The sequence below is a fragment of the Harpegnathos saltator genome, unplaced genomic scaffold, assembly GCF_003227715.2.
Source record: "Harpegnathos saltator strain DR-91 unplaced genomic scaffold, Hsal_v8.6 scaffold0, whole genome shotgun sequence".
Taxonomy (NCBI): domain Eukaryota; kingdom Metazoa; phylum Arthropoda; class Insecta; order Hymenoptera; family Formicidae; genus Harpegnathos; species Harpegnathos saltator.
In genome coordinates this window covers 586,995-594,997 of record NW_020229871.1, presented here as the reverse complement: position 1 = coordinate 594,997, position 8,003 = coordinate 586,995, and the positions used below count along the sequence as shown (strand labels likewise).

The 8,003-nt window shown below is 31.4% G+C and overlaps 1 pseudogene; it reads right to left on the bottom strand.

Annotated features, from left to right (window-relative positions):
- Positions 1-349: 349 nt before the first annotated feature.
- LOC112588132 (uncharacterized) lies at positions 350-934 on the bottom strand (annotated as a pseudogene).
- Positions 935-8,003: the final 7,069 nt, after the last annotated feature.

The window sequence follows — 8,003 nt, the reverse complement described above, 5'->3', positions numbered from 1 at the left end:
GATAATCACTAAATCATATTAGGACTATACGTTATACCTTCGCAATAAAGGAAGAACAATATTTCAGATTTTGTGCACGCAATAAAACTTACTTGAGATATGAAAAAGTAACATTTGCTCCTGCACACGTGCACGTTCCGCGAAGGCCGGTAAGGAACAAACGAACAAATGTCGATTGGTCTAACGAATTTCACCTCGCAACCATAACCACATATATATTTTAGTTTCAGAAATATTCACGATGTTACAACCGTACCCTGTTACTTTTGTCCCCAGTCTCCCCTACTCCTTCAGCATCTATATAATCTTCATTGGTAAGCTTGCGAGCAGAAATACCACTTTTTCTAGCCTCTCGAACAGCTTCAATCATCGAATCTTCCGCTCTCTGAATGCGATAATTATCGGCTTGTACACAAAATGTATAGCAACTTTGACTTATAGGCAGGTTCAAAGTTTGCATAATGTCCATAATGCTGTGTAACCCATCGTTAAAATTACATACTGCAATATCAGCAGCAATGTCAACGATTTTTTGCCACTGGACATAGATTTAGGAGCGAGAGTCCACAGAACAGAATTGAAGCACTCGTTGCTGTTCTGCGTAAACCCACCCAAGCACCGAGATAATAGTTCATCGCTCAATTCTTCATAAATGGGTTTAACAGCATTGAAAACTTCATCTTTCATTGCTGGTTTGTGTTGATAATTGTCGAGTTCGTTGCGAGCTTTAGCCTGTTTCCATGAGCACCAGGAATTTTCGCCATCTGGACATCTATCGTGCTGCAGGTTGTCGTCCGTAGAAATCTTATAATAAAGCGTGGCCCATATTTTTTTCTTCATGTTTACAATTGAATCATGATTCCTGCGTATTGCTAGACCAAAATATAGTGATAGATCGTCAATTAATTTTCCAGTTAGCTTGCCTCTGCCACCAATACCTTGTACATTTTTTTTTTAATTCCGAAGTCGCGTTCCCATCTTTTTTTGAACGTGGTCGATACATTCTTTTTTCTTAACGTGTAAATTTTCTTTGCCGATGTACTGACACTCTCACTTTCTCCTTCTAACACGTATCGATTCTGCGGCTTCTTTTTGCTGTTTCTCGGTTTCGAGGCACGCTTATTTCTTGCTTTTGTCCCTTTTCTCTCCTCTACTTTTGTCTTCCCTATGATGAACAATGCATAAACATTCGAAAGAAACACGTGAAAGACGTTACACAACCAAACAACACGTGAATGATGTTTACACGACCAATTCGTTATGAACTATATAAAATATAGAAGTATCTATGTTATATTATAGTGAACATCCTAACTAGCGACATCTACTACTATCACTATTTCACTATTTGGAACTAAAAGGGCCCGTAATGTGGTTGGTAAATTGTATATGAGACAGATAGTGTGCGCGCGCTCGGCAGCCCGAGAAACGCGCCGAGAGCGCTTTGCTCCAAACCGGTTTTTACACAAGAAAAAGGTTTCGGTCACCTTTCTAATGAATGAATTTCGATTCTATACACTTGAAAGAGTACTTTAAGAACAAAAAAAATTTTCAATTTTTTTAAAGTGCAAAGGTGGTATCCTGCCTTAAGTATTATTTAACGTATTATTGTGCTTTTTTCTTTATTTTATAAAGTTGATTATACGGCAAATTATGCCCTTTCTCCATTCTTTGAACATCTACATAGTTTATCCATCCGGACGAGACACTTTGGCATAATTGTAAGATTAAACGAACTTACCAAGTGAAGTTCGATCTTAATTATGTCTCGTGTCCCGTCCGGATGGACTTTCCTCACCCTCAAGACTTGCATGTCTTGTTTTTCCCTTCCCGACTTCTCGCCTTCGGTCAACGATTTGCCTTCTTTAGATTTAAACTTAATGAGGGGAACAGGCGCGGGGCGCCGCGGGATGCGAAACGACAACAAAATGCTGAATGCCGCCGCTGGCCGTGTGGCAATTTTTATTTTTTATATACTGTTATATATTTTTTATATACTGTGAACGCTGTTGATAATGCAGGAAAGGGGCATAACTACATATATGTATATAGTTTATCCATCCGGACGAGACACTAGGCATAATTGAAATCGAACTTCACTTGGTAAGTTCGTTTAATCTTACAATTATAAAACATTATATATGCATTAATTCAGAATGAAAAATGCTAATTTTTGTTTCTATGAAAGGAATTTGAAAAATTAATTACTTAAGCCTGATATGTTTTGTTAATTATTAAAAATATTTTTTTATTACTTTGTTAATTATTAAAAAAATATGTTTTGTTAATTATTAAAAATATTTTTTTATTTTAGCTGAGCCTATTTTTTTCATAAAAACTGTACAATTTTTGTTAAAAAAATTTGTTTCTATCTGCAATAATTATCGAGATAGCATAAAAGGGATGAAACTTTGAGGGGTAGATTCACAGCATAAATCTGCGCCATTGCCAATAAAAAAATACGGATTTTTAATTTTTGCTATTCTACAAATATGCCAAATTCGTCGAAATTGGAGACATACACTTTGCGGACGTTTCTTGTTAGTTAAATCAGTATATTTTATATAGTGATTAACGTATGAACCATATAAAGTAAGCAAAAAGTAAGTAATGGACATACTCATGTATTTTTTGAATATATATCATAATTATTAGTATTATTATTAGTATTATTTATTATTATGAACAATACAACAATACAATAATACAATTGTTATTATAAATATATATGACCATTTTTATTTTTATTTCTTTTATTTTAAAGATATAAAAATGATGAATTATATTACAGGCTAATTATATTACAGGCTAAATAGGCTTATATTATAGGGCTAAATTTCAAACGTAACAGGTAAAAAATCTTGAAAACTATGAAAGATATTAAAAAAAGCTGAAACACGTGTTCCATGATTTCGAAGGGGAAAGAGAATGGCATTGTCAGTTTTTTATTTGGAGGACATTTTCAAGGTCAGTTGAAGGTCAACTTAATTTTATAAAATAGAAAGCCCAATTTTTTATTACATCTTCTTTTTCTACCAATTAATTTGAATATCTTTTGTCTGAAATATTTGTTTATTTGTCTAATATTTTTTGAAATATTTAAGGGAAACTTGATAACTTTTTCAACATTTAACTTACAATATCTCACTAACTATTCGTCGAAAGAAAAAATAGTATTAGACTTTATTTTATTTACTATCAAGAATATATTACTACAATTGTGCCTTAACTTTTGTTAATTTAATAATTTTGAAATTTCCAAAGGTCGATAAGTTAACAAAAGTTAGGGCACTATTATAGTAATATATTCGTAATAGTAAATAAAGTAAAAAAGTTTAATATTATTTTCTCTTTCGACAAATAGTTAGCGAGATATCGTAAGTTAAATGTTGAAAAAGTTACCAAGTTTCCCTTAAATATTTCAAAAAATATTAGGCGAATAAAAAAATATTTCATATAAAAGTTGTTAAAATTAATTGGTAGAAAAAGAAGATATAATAAGAAATTAGGCTTTCTATTTAAAAAAATTTAGTTGACCTTTGACTGACTTTGAAAATGCCCTTCGAATAAAAAACTAATAATGTCATTCTCTTTTCCCTTCGAAATGATGTAACACGTGTTTTAGTTTTTTTTAATATCTTTCATAGTTTTCGAAATTTTTTACCTGTTATGTTTGAAATTTAACACCCTGTATATCAGATAGATGATACATGACTAATAAATATAAGTTTAGAGCTCAAGTTTTCCAGGAAATTTTATATTTCTACCTGCATCTTAAAAGTTTTTATCTATTTTCAAGTAGGAATATAAAAAATAGTTCAAGAGAGATAATATCTTACATACAATATTTTTAGATTCACACAGTATTTGTTTCGAGACACCTGCCATATATAGGGTGTCCGAAATCACCCGTCCACTCTTTCTAAAATCTAGAAAATTAATTTTTTTGGGGATCTGAAAAATTTTTATAGCTATGTCGGATACGCTCTTTTGATTTATAATATCAACTTCCGGCTCCGACCGGAAGTGGGTTATTCAGATCGGAAGATCGTTTTTTTAAATGGAACATGAATATTTTTATTGCGGATTCCAATTCTACACAAAAAAAACGTAATTTTGGTTTGAAAAATTTGTTTCGAAAACCTCATTTTTGACCTCTAAATGACCTTTACATTTGAGCTTGGGTCAACTCCGCACGAAACCCTTTTCAAACTTCAGGGACTGAATTGTCGATAAAATAATACGACATAACGATGAATGTTGACAAACAGCAAAGATAGTATTGTTATTTTCTCGACAATTCAATCCCTGAAATTTGAAACGGGTTTCGTGCGGACCGGATTTAAACTCAAATGTAAAAGTCATTTAGAGGTAAAAAATGACGTTTACGAAAAAAATTTTTTCAAACGTTTCTTATGCGTAGAATTGGAAACCGCAATAAAAATATGCATGTTCCATTTTAAAAAACGATTTTCCGATCTGGATAACCCACTTCCGGTCGGAGCCGAAGTTCATAATATCACCAATCAAAAGAGCGTACCCGACCATAGCTATAAAAATTTGTCAGATCCCCAAAAAAATTAATTTTCTAGGTTTTAGAAGGGGTGGACGGGTGATTTTGAATACCCTATATATACACATGCGTGCATGCGTACGCACGTCATGAAAATAAAGTAGGAAAGTGATAAACTATGAAAATATCAAGAACCCTTATAAAGGGTGTCCCAAAATTCACGTAAGATTTGAATTTTGCGCCATTTGCGTGGTAAAGTGTTGTCAACGAAAAAAAGTCAGCGTGATAGCTGACAGTTCAGGATTTTTAAAATGGAATGCTACACGAAAGAACAACGCGTTTTCATTATTGAGCAATATTTTAAAAATAATGAATGTTTGGCAGCTACAGTTCGCAATTTTCGTACAAAATATGGTCGGAATAGTGATTTAGCTTCATCAACTGTGAAGAGATTAATTTAAAAATTTAGGGAGACTGGATCAATTAGTGATCTTAAACACTCTGGCCGTCCTTCAACAAGTCATTCAACACAAAACATCGAAGCAGTTCATGAGAGTGTTGTTGAGAGTCCAGGAACATCAATTTGACACCGTGGTCAAGAATTGGACATTTCGAGAAGCTCTCTACAGCATATTCTCACGAAAAATTTGCATCTTCATGCTTAAAGTTCAATTGACTCATGAACTGAAGCCTACTGACCATGCACAGCGAAGAGAGTTCGTTGAATGGATTATGGAACAACAATAAGTGGATGCTGATTTTTCGAACAAAATCATTTTCAGCGATGAGGCTCATTTTCATCTTGATGGCTTGGTTAATCGACAAAATTGTCGCATTTGGGGTTCAGAAAATCCACGAGTGATTGTTGAGAAACAAATGCATCCACAACGTGTCACTGTTTGGTGCGGATTTTGGGCAGGAGGCATCATCGGACCATTTTTCTTCGAAAATGCGGCTGGTCAGGCAATAACAGGCAATAACAGTTAATGGTGCTCGCTATCGCGATGATAATCCAGTTTTTTGTACCTAAATTGCAAGACATGGATGTGGACGATATGTGGTTTCAACAAGACGGGCCACATAACCCGAGAAACAATTCACTGCATGAGTTATTTCCTGGTCGCATAATTTCTCGTTTTGGTGATCAGATTTGGCCGTCCAGATCATGCGATTTAACGCCGTTGGATTTTTTTCTTTGGGGTTTTTTGAAGTCTAAGGTTTATGCCAACAAGCCCACGACCTTGAAGGAGGAAATTGAGCGCTGTATCAACGAAATTCAGTCATATTTATGCAAAACGGTCATGGAAAATTTCAACAAAAGAGTGCATATGTGCCAGCAAAGCCGTAGAGGCCATTTACCCGATATGCTATTCCATACATAACCCTATACTGTATACTATATGAATCAATAAAAAATTTACAATTTTTAATTATAAACCTGTTTTCTATCAAAATTACTTCTTGCGTGAATTTTGGGACACCTTTTAGAAATGTTATGAGGATTATTAAAAAATTTATAAGATTAAGTTAAAAAATTAATAACTTTTAACTAAATTTAGTTAATTTTAAACGCATTATGTACTTTAATTAATTATTTTTAAACATTTTAATTTAAGTTAATTATTTTTAAATGCATTAAAGTTAACTTATTAGCTTTTTTCAAGTCACAAGTTAGAATAATTCATTAATATTAAAGTTGTACGAAAATGGTTCATAACAGTTATTAAGAAATAAATTAAATCTTATTAGTGAACACGTATGCATGATGTAATGGGATAGTCTCTACAAACGAAATCTCATTCAAAATGACAAATGACTCAAAATTTGTTAATGATATTCTGGCAAAGGTGAATGTTTCATGACAGTAAATATTGGAATTATGTAGTTAGTATTATGCACCGTTTGCTGTTGCCAACAGATCATCAACAAATTTGAGCCATTTTGGATGAAATTTTGCCTACAGAAATTATCTTCCTGTTTCCGCGTACTTGTTTGCTAATATTGTTTAATTAATTCTTTGATAACTATTCTATAATTTGTAAAATGATATAAGATTTTCCTGTTCAGTTTGATTCGCTTTATTTACATGCCACATTTTGCCTTTCATTTTTTTTGTTTTTATTTGTTTTTAATTGAGCGTTTTATTTTTAAACACTTTAATCTCTCTATTACAATTGTTGTATTTTTTAAATAATGTTTATTATTAAGAAAAGAAAAATACATATTTTTTATAAAATACTACTTTTTATGATTTCATTTAAATTTAATGTACAATTAAAAAGTTAATTATACAAAAAAATATAACGCTTATTTCGCAGAATGAGCTTTTAACTTTAATAAGTTAATTTAACTTTTAAACGAGTTAATTGTTTAAGTAACTTTTAATATAAACTTAGTTACATAAATAACTTAGTTAATTTATAAGTCATTAATTTTCAAATTATCTTAATTAAAAAAATTAATTTATCCAATCCTAGCCAATGTTTTTAAATTTTTAATTGAACGATATAATGAATATATATTAAATTACGCAATAAGTGTTAGACTAAAAAATATGATATGGAACAATTTATAATAATGACGAGAAAATTTATACTTATTTTTATTGTTACCAAAACTTTACATTATTTTTATAAATACTTATTTTCAGAATATTACTTATAATATTTGATAAATAAATAAATATGTTGAAATAACTTCTCAGTACATCCTGAGACTATACAGGAAACTATGTACAAAATATATTATATGAAAATATTATAAGAAATCCTAGTAATTATTCTTCTTAAGTACTAATGACTGATATAATGCGCTATTAAATTACTCTGAAATACTATATATAATCATTTTTATATAATATTTTAATAACCGTTATTTCCGCATATAAAATTATTAATAATTAATGATATAATTACTGAGTAGCATTAATTTATTACTGACTAACTAATAATACTTTGCTGTAACAATGTCTAATCATTGCCATTTCGAATATTTAAATATTTGTGATTATTATGAGTTCAGTTATTGAATTACCAGGAATTACTAATATTAATACTTTTAATATACAAAATAAGTAATTAATCATTAATTTACCAATATTAAATTTTTATAAGAGGTATATAATATTAAAAAGCAAAGTGCAAAAAGCAAATTAAATAATATTTTTCATCGTTGCCGCCGATATTTGTATTTCACGTTATTATACGATTTCGAGGTTTATTAATAAAAGAACATATAGTAAGGTGAAAAGAAATACATGGTCGCGTTCCGAAATTCACTGCCAATACTGAAAATACATAGTTTGTGTCACGTATACTATAGAATTTCAGTGCTGGCAGTGAATATTGGAACGCAGCCCATATGAGAGTACCTAGAAGACACAGGATTGGTCATTCAACGCGTCAGTTGGCGCACTGGATTGGTTGCTGGGACTTGTGTACGTGACAACCGGTGGCGCCGGGACGACGTGAGTTGCCGTGCCTGCTCGCAC